General features: G+C 44.0%; 1 non-coding gene across 1 annotated transcript; it reads left to right on the plus strand.

Moving 5' to 3' along the window:
• Positions 1-3153: 3153 nt before the first annotated feature.
• On the plus strand, positions 3154-3314 carry LOC113836852. Its single transcript, XR_003487372.1, has one exon. It is a non-coding gene; the product is annotated as a U1 spliceosomal RNA (small nuclear RNA).
• The last annotated feature ends 9638 nt before the right edge of the window (positions 3315-12952 follow it).

Here is a 12952-nt window from a genome sequence, read left to right on the forward strand (position 1 = left end):
TCAGATCAAAGGAGCTATCCTCAAACTGCTCCGGATTTCACTGTTCCTCAGAGTCACTCAGACTGCTACACTCTCCTCAACATGGTTAGTGACTAACTCTCACACAGAATGCCAGCTGCTCCAGTCTTATATACTTCCCTAATGTTGGGATTAAAGGCATGTGATCCCAGGTGCTGATATCACCTTTGTGTGAGCTGTTTCTTTTAGGACTAGATCAATTTCATGTAATCAGTGTGGCCTTGATCTAAGAGAGATCCGTCTACCTCTTAATCCTGAGTCCTGGGATTAAAGGTGTGTATCACCACTCCCTGATCTCTATATCTTGAGGCTCGCTTTGCTTTCTGAATCCTCAGGCAAACTTTCATAAATAATATATCACCACAATTCATTCATTAAGAAAGCCTAAATTTGCCAGGTGGTGGTAGTGTACACCTTTAATCCCTGCACTCAGGAAGCAGAGGCAGGTGAATCTCTGTGAGTTTGAGGCCAGTGTGGTCTACAGAGTGAATTCTAGGACAACTAAGGCTACTCATAGAAAACTTGTCTCAGAAAAAAAGAAAGAAAGAAAAGAGAAAAGAAAGCCTAAATTATGTTACATTATCAGATGCCTGGATGTCCTGGAACTCACTTTGTAGCCCAGGCTAGCCTCAAACTCACAGAGATCCATCTGCCTCTGCTTCCCAATGCTAGGATTACATGCATGTGCCACCACTGCCTAGTTCTATGTTTTCTTTTTCTTTCTTTCTATCTTTATTTTTATTTTATGTGCACATTTGTCTGTGTGAGGAATCCCCTGGAACTGGAGTCGCAGACAGTTGTGAGCTGCCATGTGGGTGCTGGGAGTTGAACCCAGGTCCTCAGGAAGAGCAGCCAGTGCTCTTAACCCCCTGAGCCATCTCTTCAGCCCTAGGTTTTCTTTTTAAATAAGGTTTTTGGGGAGCTGGATATATGGCTCAATGGTTTCCTAGGTACAATGGTTTCCTAGCAAACATAAGTGCTTGGTTTTGATACCCCATGGTGACTCATGCCTGTAATCCCATATTTGGGAGGGGATGGCAAGAAGATCAGAAATTCGAGGCTATCCTCTACTATACAGTTAAGCTGAGGTCAGTTTGGGACACATGAGAATATACACTTGAAAATATACACAAAAATTTACAAAAATCACAGATGCACAAACTCAATGAATTTTCATAAAACAAACATCTGTTTAACCTTCAGAGCAGTCATTTGCTATCCAGTGATTCCTCAAAAGGACTGCACACATGACAGTGATCTGCTAAGATGACTGAGCTAAAAAAAAAACCCTGCCACCTGACAATAGTACATGTATTATAATGTCACATCACTGCACAATGCATTTTGTGCAACTCTGTTGTCACATAGCTATTCCCCCAGAATTGCTTTAAAAATTTTATGTGAATTTCAAAATATTTATTTATTTTTACTTTTGCGCATTGGTGTTTTGCCATGGGTGTCAGATCTCCTGGAACTGGAATTACAGTTTTGAGCTGCCATGTGGGTGCTGGGAATTGAACCCAAGGCTCCTGGAAAAGCAGTCAGTGCTCCTAACCACTGATCCATCTCTCCAGCCCTAATTTTTTTTTAGCATTCCTTTATTACATGTGTATGTGCATGCATGCACAGACGTCAGAGGACAACTTGAGGAACTCAGTTCTCTCCTTCCATCATATGGGTTCTAGGCATAGAACTCAGGACATCAGCCTTGGTGGCAAGTGCTTTTACCTACTGGGCCATCTTGCCAGCCCTATTTCCTCTGAATTGAGATATTCCCTACTGGGCCAATGAGAGAAGTTCAAAAGACTCAGAAAGCTAAAGATGAGCCCTCATGATGGGCTGTGATCTTTAGAAGGTAGAAGTTCCAACAGATCTGAATGGGTTAGATGCGTGTGTAAAATGGATTTAGAAGGTTCTAAAGCATCCAGAGGAGGATGAAATGGGGAAAAGAAGACGGTGGGACCTTGATGGGTCACTTGAAAGAAAATATAACAAAAGCTTCATGGAACCAGAATTTTTAGAGAAAAAAAAATGGACAGCTAAATCCAGTACCTGTGAGCCTCTGGAAGGCTTTGAAATCTGAGGAACAGTTCATCAAAGGGACAAAAGAAAGAGTGAGGGGGCTAGGGAGATGGCTCAGAGGTTAAGAGGTCCTGAGTTCAATTCCCAGAAACCACATGGTGGTCTACAACCATCTATAATGAGATCTGGTGCCCTTTTCTGGTGTGCAGGAATACAAACAGGCAAAGGCTGTATACATAATAAATAAATAAACCTTTGAAAAAAGAAAGAGTGAATGACAGAGTAGAACAGGCAAAAAGGAGTAAGCTTGCTATAAGGTTAGGTAATGAATGATTCCATCCAGAGTATACTGTATTCATTTTTCCCCCAACAAGAAAGTTGGGCCTGTCGATGGAAGTGTATTCCTTTAATCCCAGCACTCAGGAGGCAGAGTCAGGAGGATCTTTGAGTTTGAGGTCAGCCTGGTCAACAGAGCTAGTTCCAAGACAGCCAGGACTACACACAGAGAAACCCTGTCTCAAAAAAAAAAAAAAAAAAACCACAAAACTAAGAAAAGGAAGGAACTATTGGGACTGAAGACTGTCTTCAGTCTGTCTGTTCAGTGTGGGCCTTTGCAGTAGCCAGAGGCAGCTGATAAAGAGACAAAGACAAAGATTATGTCTCCATCCCAGCAGCTGCCAGGTTTTGGGACTCAGCACCAGTGGCAGACAGGGCAGATAAGAGCATAACCTTGACTTTGAACTAGGACAAGCAGTACAAGCCAGCTCTACAAAGCCAGTCAGGGATGGTGACATGTGCAGTAGCCCTGTTGCAGCTCCCCAGGGTGATGAAAGTGGGGTGGCTCACGGAGAACGGCTGTGGATTAGGAGAGCTACACAAGGCATTATTCCTCTGCAGCCAGCATTTCCCTTTGACAAATAATTCCAATAGCCAGTTCTTTTCATGCTGTATTGGACCTTGCTGAATCTCAAGACCGATTGGCACTTGGTAGTAAGCCTTTAGAGACTTCTCTCCTTTATTTTTTTTCCATTATATAATGCTAACCCTGGAGTATTTTACAGATTAGCTAAAGCATCTAGAAGGACAGTAGAAAATAGCACTTAAAGTATTTAAAGGAATACCTGGTGGGGGAGATACCATGATCAGGCAGGTGGTTTTCTAGGGCAAGGCTCATCCATTACCCTTCATATGTGCTGACCTCGGCAATTTCTCCAAATTCAAGAATTTCAAATGCATAGCTTGTGATAGTAAGAACTGCATTCACACTCTCCTTCAAAAAAAAAAAAGTTCAAAGAAGGTACCCTGCATACATAGGAGGAGACACTCCCAGAAGGCAAGTGTCCTTGGGTGAAAATCCTAGTGCCATAGGTGGACTACCTCCCTATGCTCTATGGGCCAGGGGGCCTCCTAGGGTCCATGAACCATCAAGTTAGTTTAACATATACTACACAGGACTCAGTTGGTAAAATGCTTGCCACACAAGCATGAAGATCTGAGTTCAAGTCCCCAGTACCCACATAAAAATGTGGGGCAGTGTGTATCTAACAGAGTACTAAGGAGCAATGACGCAAATGGATCCAAGGCTCATTGGCCATCCAGCCTAGCCAAACAGATGGACTCTAGCTCTAGTGACAGACTGTCTCAAACATATATATGTGTATGTGTGTGCATATATATATATATATATATATATATATATATATATTTGTACACGAACATATATATACATATACATATCAGGCATAGTGGCACACACCTTTCATCCGAGCACTCAGGAGGCAGAGTCAGGAGGATCTCTGAAAGTCTGAGGTCAAGCTGGTTTACACAGTGAGTTCCATGACAGTCAGGGCTACATAGTAAGATCCTGGCTCAAATAACAGCAATAATAATGTGGAGACAAATTGAAGAAACACTTGACATGGACCTCTGCCTCCATAAGCTTGCATACCTGCATGCACATGTGTACATACAAACATATACATTACTCCACACATATGCACACACACAGTTCACTCTAAAGGAAATAACTCGTAGTTGGAACTGTAAGCCGGGGCTGAGACCTGTTGTTGAGGGGGTCATAGGTCCCAGCAAGGAGGTCGCTGCTGATACGAATATGACAAACTTCCTCCTGAATATTTATATTTATATCCACAGATTACTAAGTTAGCCTCAGTTGGGAGAGAAACTTCTTTTCTGCAGTGGGTGGTGGTTACTACAGAGACTCAAACAACCAGCCTACTGTAAATAAGAGGCTATTTTTGTGGCATAGTGGCCCAATGCTCAGTCATTAAGTGGAAGAAAATCACATTGCAGAAGAGGGGGCAGAAAGAATGTAAGAGCGGTGAAAGGGGTCAAGTGTTATGCAGCTATTAGTTGCAAGACTTACAACACACGCACGCACGCACGCACGCACGCACGCACGCACGCACGCACGCACGCACACACACACACACACAGCCCAGTTACATAAATAGTAAGCAGTTGCTAAGAGGGATTCTTTAATGGAACTGCCTGGGAGCTGCAAGGACTCAGCCTTTTGTTTTGTTTTGTTTGTGTTTTGAGACAAAGCTTCTCTGTGTAGCTCTGGAACTCGCTCTGTAGACCAGGCTGTCCTCTAACAGAGACCCACCATGCCTGCTGGACTTAACTTTCCGAGTTGTCACTCATGCTTGGGTGGGCTTTTGGTGATACATTGCCTTTGAGTAACCCTTACTCTTGTTGAGCAGCTCCTCCCCAACACTTCTGTGATAACCTCAGTGAGCCCTCAGCTTTCCAAGCTAGACTTGGGTAGAGTTGCTTCTTTGTTTCCCTGTCAGTGCTCTAAGGGGTGGAAAGAGGTTTGTTCACATCTCTCCAGCAAAAGTCACATGATAGCAGTGTTTGTGTACTATATGAAGCGATGTACAGTGCACAGCAGTTACTGGGGATGACATGACTGTTATTGACTTATATTTTTACTATGCTCTGCTATTTTATAATGCTATGCTTTGTTGGAGTACATCTTCTATTTATTCAAAACCTATTTACTGAGTGGGGTAGTGGCTCACGCCTTTAATCCCAGCACTCAGGAGGCAGAGGCAGATGGATCTCCAAGTTCTAGGCCAGCCTGGTCTACAGAGTGAGTTCCAGGACAGTCACAGCTACACAGAGAAACCTTGTCAAAAAAAAAAAAAAAAAAAAAAAAAAAAAAAAAAAAAAAAAAAAAAAAAAAAAACTCTTTACTGGATTAGGTTGTGACTCAGGGTCCAGTGCTAATCTAGCACACATACACAGACTTTATTTACTTATTTATTTAGTTTGTTTGTTTTTCAAGACAGGGTTTCTTTGTATAGTTTTGGAGCCTATCCTGGCACTCACTCTGTAGACCAGGCTGGCCTCAAACTCACAAAGATCTGATTGTCTCTGCCTCCTGAGTGCTGGGATTAAAGGTACGCACCACCACCACCCAGCACAAAACCCTCTTTCACTCCTGGTATTCCAAAATTAACTAAATAAACTGTTTATTGTACAACACGCCAGCTCTAGCGTCACACAGCTCATGCTTTCCATGTCTTTTGCTCACATTAGGCCACATAGAGCTAAGTGACACTGCCTAGAATTGAGTAAGTATGCACTTCACTGTCTTATCCTGATGAAATTGCCTCATGTTGGATTTCTCAGAATGTATCCTGTCACAAAGTGACTCAGGGTTGTATAGGTTATCATTGCTAACATTCTGATAGTTTGTTGCTACTTTTTTTTCATTTTTTAAAAATTTTATTTGTATGGGTGTTTTGCCTGCATGTATGTCTGTACACTGTTTGTATATCTGATGCCTACAGTGGCCAAAGACGGCATTTTGGATTCCCTAGAACTAAAGTTACAGACAGGTGTGAGTTGCTATGAGTGTGTGCTGGGAATTGAACCTGGGTCCTCTGGGAAAGTGCTGTTAACAACCGAGATGCCTCTCTAGCACCCCACCAGTTACCTTTTAAACCATTATTTTCCTGTTCTCAAAATTTAGCCACTGACTTGACTTCTATAGTTCTATGACTGCTAGATTTAAAATGATTTAATTAACATTTAACAAACACCTCAAAATGTGTTAATATACATTCCTTTGTTTTATTGTCTGTTTTGAGACAGGGTCTCATGTAGCCCAGGCTTGCCTTGGACTCACTCTGTAGCTGAGGATGACCTTGAACTCCTGATTCTCCTGCTTCCTCCTCTTATGTGTTGCATTTCTGGGCATGTACTTTTTATGTCCTTCACTGGTGTTTGTGTGTCTGGTGAATCTGCTGCCTCTGCCATCTTTACCAGGTGACTTTTGTAGAGAGTAAAGGTTTTCTCCCAGTGATTTGTGTGCATTGGTTTGACAAGCTACGTTGACACCGACTCAGGTAAAAGTTTAGTGTGTTGTGGGTGTAGTTCTACTCTAACTAACAGGGGCATTGCTGCAAGTGATGAAGGTCTCTGCTGTGGTACTTCGCAGCCAGCTGGGATGGTGCTGCTTAGTGTGAGATGGCTTACTAACAGCTCTGGCTGTGGCGTACCTGCTGCAGGTATTGGGGTGCCTGTAGTTCCTGTGGGCACGTGAGGGTGGGGCTGTCCTGGTAGGCCACAGTGAGCTTGTCTGTTAGTGACACACTGATGCTGTTAGTGCCTTTTCAGAGGCCCTGATCTGCTAGAGGAAGGCTGTTCAGCTGCTTCCTGGAGCTGAGGGTTCGTGGTTGGTGTTTCTCAGACTTCAGCATCCGGCTGAGCTGAGAACAGGCTGTTCAACTGTTTCCTGAGACTGAAGGCAGATTCATAATACTGCCTGCCTGTTTTCCAGGGGCGTTGGTGAACCAAGACAGTTACAGAGGGCCCTTGGCTGTTTCCTGGGACTGTGGGTGGGTGAGGAGGCCACCCATCTGCTTCCTAGGATCTCAGTTGCTCAAGCTGCTTAGGGTACACTGCCAGGCTGTTTCCTAGGACAGCGGGTGGGTAGCTGAGGCCATCTGACTGTTTTGTAGGCCTGGACTGTCCCTTCACAACACTGATTAGGGGTTTCAAAGTGGCAACACAAAGCAGGAGCCTACATGTGAGAAGCCAAACATAGACCATGCTCTTTCAGCACAATGCTAAAGCTGGCAATCCAGGAACTCAGGGTTTGTAAACATTGCAGACCTGAACAACAAATGCTATCCCTTGGATGGGTGGGGATTTCTGGGTCTTCTGCTTGCCTGCCTGTCTTCCATACCCCAGGCAGAGTCTCTAGCCTAGGCCAGTCTTGAGCTCCCTGTGTTGCTGGGAATGACTGTGAACTCCTGGTCCTCCTGCTCCCACATCTTAGTGCTGGGATTACAGATGGGCAACACCATGCCTGTTCCATGAAGTGCTGGGAACCAAGCCTAGGGCCTTGTGCATGCTAGGCAAGAATTCTACCAACTCAGCTACAGCTACAGCCCCTTCTTACCTTTGATACAGCAAGTGAAAACCCTCTTACTCCAGGGTTAATCTTGAAAGACTGTGGAAATGCTGAATGCTTAGCTCCATTTTTTACAAGTTCAACACGCATCTCCACACCGTGTAAAGCATAGCTTCGGTCTCAAAAAATGTCTCCTAGCTGAGAGACAGTGTAGACACCTCTAGTAGGCATGGTGCTCTCATCCTCCAGTAGGGGGTGCCAGCTGGATTAGTCTCTTGGGTTGTTTAAAAGTCATCTTGATATCTGGGGGTGGAGTAGGGAAACAGGGACGTGAGATAAAGTGTGCCCCAAGGACTGAAAACAGCACTACAATGTCGCTTGGCCTTCGTGGATGAGTTTATGCTCTTCATGGGTGCATATCAGTAACTGGTCTAAGCCATAAACCAATGAGGAACCAGGAAAAGCATGTCTTCCCCACTGGTTTAAACTCTCACCATTTTGTAGGGCATTTGTGGCACACACCTTTAATCCCTGCACTCAGGAGGCAGAGGCAGGCAGATCTCTGAGTCTGAGGCCAGCCTGGTCTACAGAGCAAGTTCCAGGACAGCCAGGGCTACACAGTCTAGAAAAAATAAAAATAAAAAATAAACAACAACAGAAATCCTCACCATTCCCCCTCAGGAAATGCTGATCGAGCCCTGCCTGATGGTTTAATTCCAGGAGAACAGTTAGTGTCAGTGAACTAAGTAGGAAGGTGAGGTTGAGTGCAGTTTCCTAGTAGGTTTTTCTCTAGCTTCTCTAATCCATTGTCAAATTTCTGCTGGAAATTGTTAAATTTTACCCACATTATCTTCAAAAAGTTTTAAACTAATCCATTTATTTCTTACAACAGGATTTCACATAATCCCAGCCTAGCTTTGAACTCTTGAACCTCTGGTCTCCTGGTTTATGAGTGGATGGAACTCGGGGCTTCATGAAAGCTAGGCAAACATCCGTGAAGTGATCTGCATCCCAAACCCATTCCCCTCGCTTCTTTATAGAGCTAGCTGCAGTGGGTTTCTATTAAAGTAATTCCAATGAGGGCTGGTGATAGGGCTCAGTGGGTGAAGGTGTTTGCTGACAAGTCTGACAGCCTGAGTTTAATGCTTGGGACCCATGTGATGAAAGGAGGGCACCAACTCCTGAAAGCTGTTCTCTGACTTCACACGTGCAGTGTGATGTGACCACCACTCCCAAATAATAATTATTTCTAAACAGTTAAAATCTAACTAGAACTGGGCAGTGGTGGCACATGCCTTTAATCCTGGCACTCAGGAAGCAGAGGCAGGAAGATCTCTGTGAGTTCGAGGCCAGCCTGGTCTACAGAGCAAGTTCCAGGACAGGCTCCAAAGCTACATAGAGAATCCCTGTCTTGAAAAGCCAAATTAATAATAATAATAATAATAATAAATTCTAACTAGTATACATTCTAGTTCAGTTTTTTTTTTTAAGTGCTAGGGGTAGGATTCATGCCTTCATGCATTTTAGGCAACACAACCAGAAGACACATCCATGATTTCCTCAGACACATCATTTTCAGTGACATACCCATGACTAGAGTCCAATGTCTTGTCCACCCTGCAGTGAACATTTTCCCATGTAATTTGAATTAGAAAAACTTTGGATGAATAAATGACTGCATGGTGTGTTAAATCACTTGGACCTCAGCTTGTTCACGGCTTCTCTTCTAATGGACTCAATGCCCTGAAGAGAAACGCTCAGCCACCTCTTTCGATCTGAGGCAATGATGGCAAGGGCAGTTTGTGTCGCTTGTGCACTACCCAGATGCCCTCAGGAGCCTTCTCTCCTTCTGCCTCTCTCCTGCTAGGCCAGGCCTTCGTGCCAGGACACAGTGTCCTGGTCCTTTTGCCTTAGTGTGACCAGATTCTGAAGGCCATTTCAGCCTCAGGCCCTGCCACATCTGGTCTCCATCACCTCCTAAGAGCTCAGATTTAAACCTCCCACAGGCAACCCCATCTCACAGCCCTTTTCCCTGGGAACTGAGCCTTTTCACTCTTCTGTTGCAAAAATAAAAGATAAAAGTGGGGAAAAGCTACATAAGGCCGTGTGTGGCTGGAAGCTTAAGATTACCCCCAAGTACGCCTCCATCACCAGCAGCTGATTTTCTCTTAAAGCAGGCACAGGGCACATGCCGCTAATCTCAACATTCAGGCTGGGGAGGTGGTCACAAGTTTTAGGTCTGCCTTGGTACACAGTGAGCTTGAGGCTCATCTTAGATATGAGACCCTATCAAAAAATATTTTTGAATTTCAATTTATATTCGTAAAAATAGTGTTAGGTATAGAGTTTGTTTATACTTACTTTTATCTTTAACTGTGTGTATATGTGTGCTCACACAGTGAGTGTGATACCCAGAGGGTGGAGAAAAGGGTGTCATGTTCCCCAGAGACAGTCATTGTGATCTGGGTTTGGGGAACTGAACTTGGGTTCTGCAACGTGCAAGAGCAGCACATGATTTTAATCACTGGCTCACCTCTCCAGGCCCTCTTAATGTTTTGTTTGAAATGGGTCTCTCTACATAGCCCCGGCTGTCCTGGAACTCACTATGTAGACCATGCTGGCCTGGATCTCACATAGATTCCTCTACCTCTGTCTCGTGGGTACTGGGAAATAAAAACATAGCCCCACTTAATATTTCTTTAAGATAGTAAAGCTGGAGGCTAAGGAGATGGCTCAGCAATTGAGAACACCTGCCTCTTCCAGAGATGCTGACTTCAGCTCCCAGCACCCACTTCAGTCTGGCTATGATCGTATGTAACTCTCAGCTCCAGGAGATCCACACTCTGGCCCACAGACACTTACACTCACATGCACATATCCACATGCAAGTACACACACACCTGCACATAAAAATGAACCTAAAAGACAGTAAAACCACATCATATTGTGTATTTATATCTTATAGACCATGTTCTAATCATCTCATTATTAAGACAGGCTAGCCTCAAACCTGCTATGAAGCTGAGGTTGACCTTGAATTGCTGATGGGAACCACTATACTTGGGTTGTGCAATGCTGGGGACAGAATCAGGGCTTCAGAACTCACACTAAGCAAGCATTCTGCTAACTGTGGGAATTTCTGGGTATCCTTGGGTTGCCTGACAAAGGCAGGAACAAAACTTTTGTAGGAACCTTCTAGTCCATACCTCCACAGACTTCTCATAGAATTATCAATCTCCACTCTATTCCATCTGTTATTTTTCTTATAGTACTGGAGATTGAATCCCAGACCTTATGCATACTGTATAAGCGCTGTACTACTGAACTATAGCTCCTGCCCCTCACAATTCCAACTCAAGATATACATATGTGGGTCAGTCAGATGGCTCGGTAGAAAAAAGGTGCTTTGCTGCCAAACCTGATGACCTGAGTTCAATCCCCAGAGAACCAACTCCCCAAGTTACTCTCTGACTTCCACATGTGTGTCATACCATGTGCACGTATACAATCTCAGGTGCAGGCACAAGAGTGCACATGCGCGCGTACACACACTCACACGTTACAGTTTGACTCTGAAATGTCCCCCACAGATTTGTGTTTTAAGTGTTTTGTCCCTGGATTGTAGGACTCTTTTGAAGTGTATGGAACCTTTAAGAGGTGGCACCTGACTGGCACAGTAAGTACTAGAAACAGTCATTTTAATGTTAGGCCCACCCACCCACTCCCCGCCAGGCTTAGTGCTGACTGTCTGCTGCCACCTTCTGCTGAGATAGCACGCCTAAGATGGACCAAGTCACGAAGTAACACAAGCCCTTCCATGAGTTGCTCTTTGGCTGTTCTGTCACAGCGGCACAAAAGCAACTGTCACGATAAAACCTGAATCTCTCCTGAGCCAAAAGGAGGACAGATAATCTGGGGATTTGGCAAATAAGGCTAAAATCATAAATAATGTGTTCCAGACTAGCTAGAGTTACACAAAGAGACCCTGTCTCAGAAAACAAACAAAATAACAAAAAGCCCTATCCCTGATATTTGTCAGCCATCCTGATTTTGTCCATTCTAATGCCACTGTGATTTTAATTTCCCAGGACCTGACAATGCCAAATATTTTTTCACACTGCATCTGTCATTTGCAGATCTTTAAAAATTTTGATTGAGTGTGCATTATATAATCATACAGCATGAGTGTTTAGGTCAGAGGACAACTTGCAGAATTTGGTTGTTTCATCCCATCATGTGGGTTCCAAGAGGAAACTCAGTTGCCAAGCTTGCATAGCAAGTTAACACTACCTGCTGCGACATCTGTTTTTTTTTAAAAAAAAAAAATATTTATTTATTATGTATACAACATTCTGCTTCCATGTATATCTGCACACCAGAAGAGGGGACCAGATCTCATAACGGATGGTTGTGAGCCACCATGTGTTTGCTGGGAATTGAACTAAGGACCTCTGGAAGAGCAGCCAGTGCTCTTAACCTCTGAGCCATCTCTCCAGCCCCCCACTGTGCCATCTTGACAGCTCCTGTGCATCTTTTTTGATGAAGAGTCTGTGATGGGGATGTTCTTCTGTATACATGTTTCTCTTATTGGCTGATGAATAAACACTGTTTGGTCAATGAGGCAGTAAGATAAGTGGAACTAGGAGGTGAGCAGAATTCTGAGAAAGATAGGCAGAGGGAACCCGCCAGAACCATGTAGTTGACAAAGAAGTAGAAGGCCTGGTAAGCCAAGACCATGTGGAAATACATAGATTAATAGAAACGGGTTAATAATTAGGACAGAGTTAGCCAGTAAGAAGCCCTAGTCATCGGCCAACAGTTTAATAACTAATATAGTGTCTCTGTGTTTATTTGGGGCTGAGAAGGGCAGTGGGACCTGGTGGGACAAGAAAACTTCAGCAGACATCTGTTCAAATATTTACTTTTAAATTGTGTTGAAGGGGCTGGAGAGATGGCTCAGCGGTTAAGAGCACTGCCAGCTCTTCCAAAGGTCTTGACTTCAATTCCCAGCAACCACATGGTGGCTCACGACCATATATAATGAGATTTGGTGCCCTCTTCTGGCCTACAGGCATACATGCAAGCTGAACACTGTACACATAATAAATAAGTATTTAAAGGAAAAATAATAAATTGTGTTGAAGGGCTGAAGAGATGGCTCAGTGGTTAAGAGCACTAGCTGCTGTTCCAGAGGACCTGGGTTCAATTCCCAGCACCCACATGGCAGCTTATAACCATCTGCAACTCCAGTTCTAAGGGATCTGACAACCTTTACTGGTCTCTGTGGGCACCAAACATGCAAGTGGTAGGTAAAATATGTGTAGGTAAAATACCCATACACACAAAATAATGTCTTTTTAATTGGGTTGCTTGCTTCAAGATTCCTTTACTTTTACTATGTGTGTATATTGTTTGTTGGCTTGAGTTTGTGTATGTGAGTGCAGTGCCCTTGGAAGCCAGTAGAGGGCACTAGATTCCCTGGAGAGGGAGTGACAGCTGTGACATGGGTGCTGGGAACTGAAC

Source organism: Cricetulus griseus, chromosome 7 (assembly GCF_003668045.3).
Source record: "Cricetulus griseus strain 17A/GY chromosome 7, alternate assembly CriGri-PICRH-1.0, whole genome shotgun sequence".
Classification (NCBI taxonomy): Eukaryota; Metazoa; Chordata; class Mammalia; order Rodentia; family Cricetidae; genus Cricetulus; species Cricetulus griseus.